The 14,287-nt window shown below is 40.9% G+C and overlaps 1 protein-coding gene across 1 annotated transcript in view; it reads right to left on the reverse strand.

Annotated features, from left to right (window-relative positions):
- fhdc1 (FH2 domain containing 1) overlaps nt 1-13,395 on the reverse strand; it is a 35,027-nt gene extending 21,632 nt beyond the window's left edge. The window contains exons 1-2 of the mRNA XM_030735908.1: nt 13,109-13,395; nt 11,532-11,591 (exon numbers count right to left, since the gene is read on the reverse strand). The gene's annotated coding sequence lies outside the window, so the exon portion shown is untranslated. The remainder of the gene's footprint in view (nt 1-11,531; nt 11,592-13,108) is intronic.
- Nucleotides 13,396-14,287: the final 892 nt, after the last annotated feature.

The raw sequence follows: 14,287 nt of genomic DNA on the forward strand, positions 1-14,287 counted from the left end.
TACTGAGTTTATGAACGGAGGTGGAAAAAAAAAGCTTTAATCTGAGAGAGATGAGAGAACTGAGAAGAAAAAGAAAAATTCCCTCTGGCCTCAAGAAACTTTTCTAAAGTTCAGCTTTGTGAAGAGAGTTGAAGAGGAGAACAGGAAAAAGAAGTTCTCTTTTCTTTACTGCCTTTAGGGACACTCACTGAGAGGTGAAAGCAAAGCCCCTGAATGAAGAAACAGAAACATAGCAAACCTTAACCCAAAGACCTGTGAGAGATGCCAAACCTACAAACAACACTGAATGATAATTTGAATGTATGAATTTGAGTTGATTAGCAAAAATATTCAAACATAATTCAACTTTTTATTTGCATATAGGGCCTCCTCCCTCCCTCCCTCCCTCTGGCCTTCCCACCTCACTATTTGGAGTGCATGAGGAAGGTGTTATGTGGTAATGTGCATCATTTCCTCTTTTGTCTTTTCTGCATTTGTCATTTGTGTGTTTCTTCTCATGAATTTCTTTACCACTTTTCAAAATTGACAAACAGCTGTTAAAACACCAAATGAGAGCTGTAGGCAGTCTACACCAAAGATCACAGCAGCTTCTCCAGAGACGTGTGAGGGGTTCAGCAGCCTTACACAATTCCATATGAAGCTTTTTTTTTTTTCCCCATTCCTTGCTGAACGGATTCTAACTGGAGGTCCACTATATTGCCAAAAGCATTCTTTCCTCATGGCAGTGGTGTAAAGCACGCCCGCCACTGGACTCTAGAGCAGTGGAGACGTGTTCACTGGAGTGACAAATCACACTTTTCCATCTGGCAATCTGATGGATGAGTCTGGGTTTGGCGGTTGCCAGGAGAATGGTACTTGTCTGACTGCATTGTACCAACTGTAGTTTGGTGGAGGGGGGATTATGGTGTGGGGTTGTTTTTCAGGAGTTTGGCTCGGCCCCTTAGTTCCAGTGAAAGGAACTCTTAATGCTTCAGCATACCAAAACATGTTGGACAATTTCATGCTCCCAACTTTGTGGGAACAGTTTGGGGATGGCCCCTTCCTGTAACAACATGACTGCACACCAGTGCACAAAGCAAAGTCCATAAAGACATGGATGAGTAAGTTTGATGTGGAAGAACTTGACTGGCCTGCAGAGAGTCCTAACCTCAACCTGATAGAACACCTTTTGGATGAATTAGAGTGGAGACTGTGAAACGGATTTGGGGGTTGAACTTAGCAGTGAAACATGGTCGAGGGCTTTTTCACTAACAAAAAAAACATTTATCTGCAACAGACTCAGGGAGAACCAATTTAGAATTCTTCACAGGCTACAGCGTACTCCACAGTTTATGCATAAACTTCACTCTCAATATTCACCTCTCTGTATAAAATGTAACACAGTTGTGGGTGACTATTATCATTGTATCTGGCAATGTGCATTGATAAACAGGTTTTGGAAGAATGTTGCTATAGAACTTTGTTCTATTTTTCATCAAACAATTCCTATGGATCCTAGGTTGTTTCTTTTTGGCTTATCTGTGCATGGCCTGTCCCTGATGCCTGAGGAGATGATGTTACTACGCAAACTTTTAAATCTGGCAAGACGCTGCATTCTGTTACAGTGGATCCAAGGACAGCCCCCTTCTGTTACACAATGGTACAGAGAGACATTTAGGGTCCTCCCAATGGAGCGCCTCAGTGCCCTAATAAAAGGCAATTTGGATGCCTTTTATAAAATATGGCAACCCCTTCTGGATTACTTACCTCAGGATTTAAATGATATACTTTGCAAAGGAGGGTCACATTTTACTTTTAAAATATAACCAATGTTAAGTCTACTTTATTTTATGTATGCCCTGTGCTGGCCTGTTCTGTTTTTGTTGTTGCTTGTTTGGGTTTTGTTTTTTTTTTTGTGTTTTCTTTTTTTTTTGCTTTTTGCTTTTTCTCTCATCATTTTTTTTTCTTTCTCATAAAAGTAAACGTTCAATAAAATATATATATAAAAAAAAAAAGAGTGGAGACTGTGAGCCAGACCTTCTCATCCAACATCAGTGTCTGACCTCACAACTGTGCTTCCGGAAGAATGGTCAAAAATTACCATAAACACTTCTAAACTTTGTGTAAAGCCTTCCCAGAAAACTTGAAGCTGTTATAGCTGCAAAGGGGGTGGGTTGACATCATATTAAACCCTGTGGATTAAGAATGGGACGTCACTCAAGGTCATATGTGTGTGAAGGCAGACAAGTGAATACTTTTGGCAATATAACGTAACTGACAACAAGTTTCCAGGGAGCCATCAAGTCTAAAACAAACACAATCTACTCTAACTATCAAATGAGTAATGGTGAAGGTCAAGGAGCCACCACGTGCTATAATAATCCCCTGTTGCTACCTTCTACTTCAATTTCCTGAGGGTGAGCGTGCCCCTGCAGAGCCCAAGTCTTTTACTCACACCGTAGGGGCACAGAGGCGCATTCACACGGGATTTGGACAATTCTGCTCCGTCATCATCACCATGGGAACGCTCGTTAGCAGAAGCTGGTTTACGTAGCGCTCAGTAGGGTGTTGCTGTCAGACCTGTTTGATTCCAGCTACCTTGATCCTAACTTCTCCAAACAGAGGTGGTGATAGGCTGCCAGTGATGGGATTTCAGTAGCAATGAATTTTTTTGGTCTTCACCCATGACAAACATGTGACAGGCTGCAACTAACGGTCATTTTTATGAATTGTTCAGTCTGTAGAACGACAAAATAAAAGGTACAGAATGTGTCTTAAATAATCAACATTCCAAGATCAAAAGATATTGAGTTTATGGTAAGATGAAACAAGAACAGCAATTTTGTTTTATCTTAATGTTCACTGCTCTGAGCACTTTCTACCGTCCTGCTTGTGTATTCTGGTACATTTCACCCTGTGTTACCTCCTGTCCCTTCTCACCCCGTGTAAAAGGTAACCCCTACCTACCTCTGGTGAATAATAAACTGCATAAAAAACAAACAAACATGATTCTTGCAATTAAACTGGGCCTTCACCTCTTAAAATGTCTTTGCAGACTGCCCTACAACAGCAAAACTGTAATAATACTGCAACAAATATACACACTTGTACTGTGTGTTTTTATACTGTGCAACTATTTAATATCCTGTAGCTGAAAAGGACACTGTGTTATTTGAAAACTCCCCCGTGATGCTGGCTTATCTTTCCGATTTCCATGTGTTATTTACATTAAGGAGGACATAGAAGAGAGTCGGAGTTAAGCATATTGTAGCAACAGCACACATGAACACAGCATACACAAACAGACAGTGGCAAGGCAACTATTGCCCAGATACCAAAAACAAAAGAGCCGCCAAAACTTCTCTTTTCACTTACAGACAGTATGAAATGACACCATTTAGGGCAGGAACAGCAGAGCGACTGCAGCTCAGGATTCTGAAGGTGACTGCAGCAGCTTTGGTGATGTATTCAAGCAATTAAAAAAAAACAAAAAAAAACTGCTCTGTCTCATAAATCACATGAAGCCACTAGTCTCATCCTCAAACAAAGGGGGCCATATCAAATAAACCTGGCAGTGTCTCTTCTTTATATTGAAGTTTGTAATAAAGACAAAATATGAACTATCGGATCAACAGCCAGCCATTTGTGACCTCGTGCCTGGTTGTATAACACAAATTAACCACCACCCCGGACGTCACCAGAACAAACAAACCAGCATACACTGAACAAGGAACCTATTATTCAGGAAATCCTGGATTTATCGAATATTTTCGAAGATTGCCCGCTTGTACCTTTATGTCTGCGTTTTCTAAGTAAAGCTTAGTAGAATCTGACTGAGTAAATTATTTATATCACCATGAATAAAGTAACTTCTCTTCCAGTCCAGATGCTGCTGTCCTGAGCAGAGCATCTCAAAGATGCTGACCCAGAGGCAGCTCACCTGTGTAAACTAATGGTTTAGTTAAATATTAATAAAACTGGAAGCAACATGTACAGAACTGAAAAAAAAAAAATCCCTAAAAAGTATTTAAAGTACATTTCCTAATTTGGATATTTTACTCAAAACTATTTTTTTTAACTTATGTTAATTTGTTCATAACCGTTAAATCAGTTAATCCTCTCATAGGATTGTGCTGCTTGCTCCTCTGCTCATCTTTTAACATTTACTGAAAGGATGTCTGACCCACTTTAAAAAAAAATCTCATCTGAATCTTTTGTAAGAGTCAGATGCCATTATTTAAATAAAGAGTAAAAGTGATGTGAATAAGTTAGGTGATGTATGGCTGTGTTACGACTGAAACAAACAACTGTGTTATGGAGCAGAGTCTGCACAGTGGATTAGCATGGCTCAAACAGAACTCAGCACTTTCCTCTCAAATCTGAAAAAAAGCGGTTTGGAGGAGATTATTTCATGGTTCAATCTGTCTAGAGTTGTTAGGCCAAGGTACTGCATGGCACCTCGTGCCATGTGAGGCTAAACCCACAACTCTGTTAAACCTGGATCGCTCCAGTGCAAGTGATCTGCTTAAGATCAGATTATTAACATACAGCTGCTCACCAGCAAGTTCATTTTGTCATTTCATGTACTGCAACTCTAAACATGCAACTTTGCTGATGTGAAGAAGCAGGGAATAGGAAGAATGTTTCTTAAAAAATAAAACAATGTGCAATGCACTTCACTCTTAAATGGATGGAAAAATACCTGCTCGACCTTCAGTATTGATTATCGATTACATCCTCAAAGAAAGTGTCCTGGATATCCTCTAAACATGGCACAAAAATTGGCTTGCAATTTATAAATGTTACTGTAAAAAGATCCTTTTTTTTCTACTCACATTCAAGCACCAAGAAAAGCCATTGGGGAGATGTCACAGTAATGTCTTGAATTTGCAAACTTTTACATGCTCAAGCACCAGACTCCCAACCAAAATCATCTTGTTCCTTCCTGTAACTGACTAAAAAAAATACTGGAGTGCATCAAAACCAGAGTGGAGTGCTCATTTTTACAAAGGGCAGACCTACAGGGAAAAAGAAGTGCCTGTAGTTGGCTTTTGCCATCGGTGTGAATGAACCTTAAACGACAGATATGTGGGTTTCTGGGTTATTAAGTACAGTCAGGAAAACGCAGAACACTAAGTGGGCTATTTGTAGCACATAAAGTTCTGATTAATGATCATGTCAAGAATTATGACATTGTGTTTTGCTGCTACACAGTTTAATGAGTCATATAAAGAAGGTGCAAGCTAACATCAGTGACTGAGCTCCTTTTTCCAGGAAAAATGCAATTTCAGAAAGCTTTTCATAAATATACTGTATGTGTGCTCTAAAGAATGGACTAGTTCTTTTATAGCGCTTTTCTGCTCATACAACCTCATTCACCCACTCACACACATTCATACAAGCACTTCTTTCTACAGCTAAGTTCTTTCTATCTAACATTCACACACATTCATACTCCAACGGTTGCACCAGAGAGCAACTTGGGGTTCAGTATCTTGCCCAAAGATACTTTGACATGCAGACTGGAGCAGTCAGGGATCGAACCACCAACTTTCTGATTAGTAGGTGACCTGCTCTACTTCCTGAGCTTGGGGGTTTTAGTTGTTTTACAGCTGATTTAGATTACCTCCTGTGGGCCAACCACTCGTAGGAAGGGCTGTAGGGTTTGGCGCTCTGTGGATTGGGTGGCAGTCAGGGGAGGAGGTCCTGGAAGTCCGATCCCCAGTTGATGAATCTGACGATAGGAACACAGAACGTCCCCTCTTTGGTGAAGAAAGAGTCTGAGCTAGAAGTACTGCCTAGATCTAGTCGGGCTCATCTCAATGCACAGCTTGGGCTCTCAAACCAGCATTCTTTGTCCCTGTTTCCCTTCCTTAAGAATGGCTTCTTCACAGCCACCTTTCCACTGAGACCATTTCTGATGAGGCTTCAGTGAACAGTAGATGGATCATCTCTCAGGTCCTGTGTCAGGTCTTTGCTGGGTTTTTTCCCCACTTCTTAAGGACATGACTTTTAGATATTATTCATCTACTGTACATAGTTTTTTGGCCTGTCACTAGGTAACAGGAGCAGCTTTTGGTGTTGCAGCACCTGGGAACGCTGCTCTTTGTGGGCGGGGAATGTTTCAAACCTCAGTAGAAATAGAAAGTTGAGTAGAGCTCTGATGTCACACAAGCGCTTAGTTCATCATTCGTATCTGTTCACAAAAAACAAACAAACTAGTGTCTGCTACAGAAAACCTCAGAAGAAGAAAACATGATCAAATTTGAATTTCTCCAAGTATGTAATTATGGAAGGATGTCTGTGTGAATGAACATGTGTTTGTTTGTATGTTGGGACATGTACACTTATTTTCTATCTGTGAAGCTCTTTGTAACTGTGTTTTTAAAAAAAATAAAGTTAATATATGTTTATTATTATTCTTGTATACAGCCTCTGTGAAGCCTTATATCATGCTGAAATGAACAACCAAAGATCCACGAGAGGATTAGTGCACACTGCTCCACAAACTATAATTTGTGAAATGAAGGAAAATGAAGAGGCAAAGAAGGACAGAGAAAATATATCGAAGGAAATGATGGAGGTCCAGATGGCACTTGACGAGGAGAAAAAGAAAATGCGGGAGGCAAAGATGGATACTGAAATTGCAAAGATGGAAACCAAAAAGAAATTGATGGAATTCCAGAGAATACTGGAAGAGTTGAAAAAAGGAAATACAGAAGGCAAAGACTGAAATGGAAACAAGAAAAAAGAAAGAGAAATTGCAAAAATGCAAGCTGAAATTGCAAACATGGAAAGTGAAAATCCAAACAAGGAATCGCTGGATGTCCGGAGAGTACTGGAGGAGCAGAAATGGGAAGAAACAGAAGTAGAAAATGCAGAAACGGAGCTGAAAGAAGACGGGTGTAAAAAAACAAAAGGAGGCAGACAGAAAACAAGCAGCACAGAAGCAGCTGAAAAAGAAAGAAAAGGTTGAAGAAGGCTAAAAAGGAGAAAGCAAAGACAACAAGTGGCATCTGGATGTGGTTCAGCTGTGCCAGCGGCAGAACGGTTCAGGATGATGATTAAGCTCATTCCTGAGCAACAGTCCCCCCCTTACACTTTTTCTTCATCTTCTTCATCCTACAACTTTAATCCACTTCCTCTGCCTCCCTCATTCTCCCTTCTCTATCCTTCCTCCACCCCCTTTCTCTCCCCCAGCCCTCTATTCTTTCCTCCTCCTTTTTCATCCTCCTTCCAGCCCTCTTTTCTCCATCACACCTTCAGGATGAGCCACAAAAATGTTGCTGAGGAAAATTACATCTGAAAGATGCTGCTTACCCTCCTGCCACCAGCATCAGCCTTCAGAGAAGCAGAATAAGAATTAAAAATAAAGTGTTGCATCAATCTGAAACAGTTATTTAAATCTACTTGTTATTCGAGTCTAGTTAAGCCCTAATGTTTTTTTATTATTTCTCTTTCAGTTTATACTTTAAGAAATAAAAGCTTAAAATTACTAAAGTATTACTGGAGCTTATTAGTTAGACTTTGTCCCATAATTAAACTAGAAGGGCACTCAGTAGCACACATACCTTCCCCACCCCAAATGTAGCTAATTATGCTAAGGCTAATTAGTTTACTAATTAGCGGAGTGATCTAGCGAGAGGAAAAAAAAAAAAATCAGTATCGTATCGGCGACGGGCGGAGTGCACGGGGTGCGTGCCAGCTTGCTAATTGCAATGATAGCGAAGAGTTCCAGTAGCGAACCGGTGAAATTCTCAGTTCACTTTGCATTACTGTGAGTATCTTCATTTAAAATAGAGGAAGAATTATGAATTATGAACAGTAACTGTTTATACCTGAGTACCAAATGTCATTACAATTGATGGAAAAAGTCACTGAGATATGAATTTTAATGATGAAAGATTTTTAATTTTTTGGTGGCCTTGATCTTTGACATTTGACCTTGAAAATGAAATCATATGTTCTTGGGTCCCTAAGGAAGGACAGACAAAAATACAAAATAAAGAAAAAACAAACAAACAAACAAAAAAATGCCCTTCCATTCCTCTGACAATAGTCAAGTACAAGGACTGGACTGGAAATGAGTGAAAAAGGAGCCAATGTCCAAAGACGACCTTTGGAAGACCTTCAGAAAGCCTGGAGAACGTTTGCTCAAGACCACTTCAAAAAATTACAAGGAAGTTTTGGAAACAAAATACAAAGAAGCGAGGGGCGATTCAAGATTTTGGCATGGTGTACTATGTTGTCAAGCAAGCTTAGACAGCTGCTACATAAATCAAGTAATAACACAGTAATAGTGAGTTGACCAACGGTCAGGCAAACATATTGCAGTTATTAAATCATGTTGCTGAAATTTTGAGTGTGCACTAAGAAAAAAGTGAAAAAAAGAGTTTTTTTCAGTAATTATGAATGAAATATTTTCTTTGTCACCCAAAAATTATTTAGCCTTGCTTTAAGAAAAACAGTGAATGCATTTCTTGACCTGGCTTTATCTGCTTTACCTACAGCAGAACTGTAATTACTGACATATCTATGCCAAACAGATCAGTCATGGACAACAATACAAAACCCTCCCAGCATGTTTAAAGCCTTTGTTTTCATTGTCTATGCTTCATTGAGAACGAGCCCTAACCTAGTGACAGCTGGGAGAAATGTTTTTATTTATTAAACACACTGCACTTAAAGGCTGTAAACCAGTAAAACAAGGATTGCCAGCAGTGTCACTAATCATATTACAGCTTACATCAACTCTAAATCACTTCCAAGCTGAAGACAACAGTCTAGCATAAATATATCTTAACTTCAGATGCCAAACCTCAAAATGGCCTTGTAGCTGCCTTCCCTTCACTGCGCCTCACTGTGTATCACAAACACCTACAGCAGCCCCAAACACAACATATCCCCCAAGCTTAACACAAATCTGCTAATAGCAGCCTGCGTCTGAAACGAGGTTTTCAGATTTTAAAGATTAAAGCTGCCAGTTGTGGAGCACGCGAGGTGCCTCTGTCAATTACTGTTTAAGCAGGCTTCAGTTAAGACCAATATGAATGACTGTCCTGGCTGTAGCGCTGGTGATACCACACCTGTCAGCTAACCTGCAACTCAGGAGGGAATTCATCTAATCATATAACCAGCAGTAATACCGGTGCTAAATCACAAACAAACAAAGAGTCTGTGCTGATCTTCTTAATAACTGGCCAAGCAGAACATGTTTGGAGCAGCACCTCATTCAGTACATGCACCAGAGCTTTCTACACATCAGACTCAAACTTTAAGAACATTTCCACTACTGCTGAAATTAATAATGGACTAAGTGATTTATTAACTGGCAGAGTATTAATTTATAGCACTGTTGATAAGATGGATTCATTATTGGTGCTATTTGTGAAAAAAAATGTCAATGGGTTTTTAATATACTATATAAACTATATATAAATATTTTAAGACACTTTAAGACATCTGAAGATCATTTTCATCTTCAGACTAAATAATAAGATAATAAACATGTTAGTTCACACAAGATCTTTGTAGAAACAAGTTTTGCCACTAAGCAGCCATCTCTGCAGTTATTTTGTGCTAATGACACCGTGCTCCCATCTATACGAATAATTACGAAGGTAACCAAGCCATAAAAGTGCACGTATTGATTCACCAGTCAAATATGATTTTTAAAAAAAAAAAAGGTTTAAAGTGGCTTTTCCCTGAATTCTATACTTATTTTGCATGTGTGCAAAGTTTCAGGATATTACAGCTTCATTAATGGTTGCCCACAAAATCAGCATCTGTCCCCATCCCACCACAGCGCTGAACAAATGTCATGCCCATTCACACTATGGATACAGTTAGCCAAGGAAAAAAAGATAACTATGCTTGCCCACAGCTTTGCTATGATAACTGAAATTGTCATGAACCTCAGCTACCTGCTTGTGTCAGTGAAACAATGTGATTGGATGATATGACTCCTTGTTCCCCTGCTATAAAGATGATGATTGGCTCTCAGGAAGCAACTTTGGTATTACAAAACTCTCCGTTATAAATTTATATGACTGTCATGTCTCTGCCTAATAATGTCTCTGGTTATAATTCTAATTAGTAGTGCTGTTTATACTTTGACATGACACAACTGAGATATTTCACAATACCAGGGCTTTTCTGCATAAAGGCTCAGTCACACTGGAGTTAAAAATAAGACAGCAACCTCCTTGCGACTAATTGGCGGTTGCCTAATGACTGCATTGATTACTATAAATTTTTTTTTGTTGTCAGGGACTGATTGCAAGTAGTTGTGGTGACCATCTGGTTGCCCAGAGGTTGAGCGTGCAACACCCTCAACCTCTGGGCGACCGCTTTTAATCACAGGTCGATTGCACAGGTCACCGTGTGGGAGGCAACCTGTCTCCAAACAATCGCGGTCCAACTCAGACGGACTGCAGTCACTCTCAAACAGACTGGCTAAGGTCTGCAAACAGCTGCCATCTAATTTATAAATGCAGACAGCTTGCCAACGTGTTGCAATCAATCCGAGTCAGTCTGCACCAATGAGTGCAACTCGTCTGCAACACATCTCTTTGCAATAACTGGCCGGTTGTATTGTGGTAATATTCCAATATGAATATATGTTATTTTGCAGTGAAATCACTGTCTTACTATTTGTGGAATTTCTGTTTCAAAGCTACGAGGTTCTGGCTGGACTCTAAGTAGTTAAAGAGAATTTCTGTTGAATGTTTCTGTGTATGTAGATAGGAAAAGATTTGCAACAGCAACATACAGTATTTGTAATGACTTTTGTCAGTTTATCACAGTTAATCACAGTATTATCACAAACAGATTGCATGTAATTGCTAACTTGATCCCATTCAATTGCAAACTGATAGCAGACTGATTCTATCTTATTATTTTATTACTATTATTATTACTTATTACTTTATTTTATAGCCATCTTGATGCACCCAAGTTGCTTTGAAGACAGCAACTGACTACAAGTGGTTGCAGACCTGATCCCTGTCTTTGAAGCAACCATATCAAAGGCAATGAGACTGCAAGTTCACTGCACACAGTCCCAGTAATTCTGGTTGTTTTGCGGACTCCAACCACTGTTTCCCCAGTGTGATTATAGCATAAATCGCCAACTCCCATCCTGGAAAAATGTGGTTTCAGTCAATTGTTAATTAGTGTTTTTTTTTTACTACAAACAGAGCACTTTGTCAACTGGTCAGAAAGTTCAGCAAAAAATGGATAACTTTCTGTTAAATATAGTACCACAAAAGCACTGCCTTTACTGTATTGTGCTGAACATGCTTGTAGTAACTGTAGTATTTTAGTTTATGTAGTTTGTATCCACCCATTCAATGAGAATTTTTCCCTCCAATTCCTAACCTGTATGATATTCAACATACTAGAAAAATGAAGCCTTAGAGATGACACAGCATGGACAAATCTTCTTCAGAGGGAATTTTCCAGAAGATCAGAACATCAGATCACAAAACAAGTCCTGAACCTCCTAATAAAAAATACAGAGGGTGAAAAACCCAAGTGAAACACAAACCTACTCAGGCGGGATAGTGACACTGAGGAGGGATGAGATGGCACGGGATATGCTGTCTGTAAGGCTGCGGATAAAAAAGAAAAAAAAAAAGAGCTGTGAATTATCTCCCGTTTGTTCTTTTGTTAACAGATGATCAGCGTCTGGCCTGCAGCAGACCACTGCCTGTCTATCTTCTCTGGCTCTGGGCTCCAATTGTTGCTTCAGCAATCTGAGCCTCATGCCAAGATCGGCTTTAAGTAAATCTCGCTGCCCCTCTTGGCTTCACGGTCTGCCACAGTAGTTTAAGCTTTAATCGCATTATTTTGCGTATGATTTAGGAGAAAGGAGGCCTTAACCAACAGATCCTGAGTGAGAATCAGGTACACGAAGGTGACAAATAAAGCAGGTGTTCAGGTCACCATAGAGACAACAGCAGATTAACATGGAGGAAATGAAAACATGTTTGCGCAGCAGTGGGGAAAGTGTTTACCCAGGGACACCAAAACACACAAGCAGGCTTCATTAGGATACACTTTAATGCCTGCGAAAGACTACCAGCAGGTAAACATGGACACAGATAAACATTACCCACTCTGTACCACTCAACACTGAGGAGTACTGTGAAAGGTGTGGCCCTTTTAAGTAAATTTCCTTGCCTTAAAGCTTTTATTTTGTGCTTTTTTTTTTCTTTATTAGGCAGTTTATAGCTGACAGATTTGGACATGTTTTCATGGGGGTAAAAAAGTAGCAGAGTTGACCCAAGTTGCCAGCAACTATTCAGCCCCCTCTCCTGCTCCCACACAAATAAATCAAGCCCCCTAAACATCTTCCTCCTCGGGCTGACGTCAGAAGATTGAGTTTTCTGTGTTACTCTCTGCCTCCACAGCAACCCGGGGGTGTCACTGCCCTCCTCCCCCTGACCTGACCTGGGGAGACAGCCCCCCCCCCCCCCCCCCAACACACACACACACACACACACACACACACACACACACACACACACACATAGGGGTATTGTTCCCAACACTTGAATGGACTGCACTCTAATTCATCTGGGCATGGATAATAGTTTACAAAAGCCAAGGAAGGCAGGAGCTAAGGCACAGAACAAAACCAGCATAGGTTTACATGTTGGTGAAACACTGCTTCTTACTTTAAATACATCAAGCTATAATGAATATTCACACTTTGGAACAAAGTTTCAGGAAATGCAAAGCACCAAAGCAGGACTGCACACTCCTCATGTTGGTCTACATAGCATTTTTGATGGGATATTCCCCACTCTTGTGTTAAATTTAAGAACTCGGCCTACTTTTCTGTAATGGAAAATGAGGTGTAATTGAGAAAAGAAATAATCTTCATATTTTTCAGGTTTTGCCGTATGAAACCGATGCTGCCAAGTTCTACAGAGAAGCCTTGGAAATGCTGAGATATAGTTATGATGTTTATGCTGCCAGTATAGAGAAAAGCGACAGACTCAGGGCTTGAACTACACTAAATCTACAAAATGATGTAATTTTGGAGCTGGACTGCATTGCAGAACACCTCCTCTGCTGTCACCTCAGAGCAAGACATGAAGGAGCAGGAAGGTTAAATACTCACCGCCTTGCTAAAATGTTTCCTCCCGGTGCAACGACTCTCTACAGCTGAGTTACATACTGCACATCCACACGTACAGAGCGTGATGATGCGGCGGTTACCGTCCCGCCTGACTCACCGGACGGACGAGAGGGCTCGTCGGGATGCGTAATTCCGCTCCGACACCGTTGGAGTTAGTAAGAGATACTTTTCAGAGGAGAAAATCTTGTGTCGTCTCCGGCTGTCAGCCTGACAGGTGAGCTGCTGGCCGAGCTGCAGGTCAGTGTGACGCTAGACGGCAGCGGGAGCAGCGGCAGACTGTGGCGGTGCTGTGCGTTTCCTCGTACGTGATTGGGCCAGGTGGAACAGGCGCATTCACGTGCCCCCCCCCCCCCCCCCCCCCCCCGCGCGCACCAGAGAGAGAGTGTGTGACCACTGGTGCAATCACAAGGCTGCAACCAGCGTTAAAGGTGCGATAGGTGACTTTGGTGTACATGGGTATGTTTAATTCCGCGTGACCACAGGTGGAGAATAACCGAGTTATTAAGTACGAATTTGAGGTAGCCAATATACCTCCCTGCGTTTGGTTGATAGGAATATGTGCTGTATGTCACTGCACTACCTTTAATTGGAAACTTTTGTTACATCGCAAGATACACTATAGTGCCAGAAGTACTCGCTCGTCTGCCTTCACACGCGCATGAACTTGAGTGTCATCCCATTCTTAATCCATATGGTTTAATATGATGTTGGCCCACCTTTCAACAGCTGCTTCAACTCTTCTGGGAAGGCTTTCTGGGTTCATGGGAATTGTTGAGAATTCTTCCAGAAGCACATTCATGAGGTCAGACACTGATGTGGACTCTAAATCATCCCAAAGGTGTTCAATCAGATCACACCAAACTCACTCATCCATGTCTTTATGGACTTTGCTTTGTGCACTGCTGTTCAACTCCTGAAAAACAACCCCACACCATAATCCCCCCTCCACCAAACTTTACTCTTGGCACAATGCAGTCAGACAAGTACTGCTCTCCTGGCAACCACCAAACCCAGACTCATCCATCAGATTGCCAGATGGAGAAGCGCGATTCGTCACGCCAGAGAACGTGTCTCCACTGCTCTAGAGTTTGGTGGTGGCGTGCTTTACACCACTGCATCTGACACTTTGCATCACGCTTGGTGATATAAGGCTTGGATGCA

The sequence above is a fragment of the Archocentrus centrarchus genome, chromosome 1 (assembly GCF_007364275.1).
Source record: "Archocentrus centrarchus isolate MPI-CPG fArcCen1 chromosome 1, fArcCen1, whole genome shotgun sequence".
Classification (NCBI taxonomy): Eukaryota; Metazoa; Chordata; class Actinopteri; order Cichliformes; family Cichlidae; genus Archocentrus; species Archocentrus centrarchus.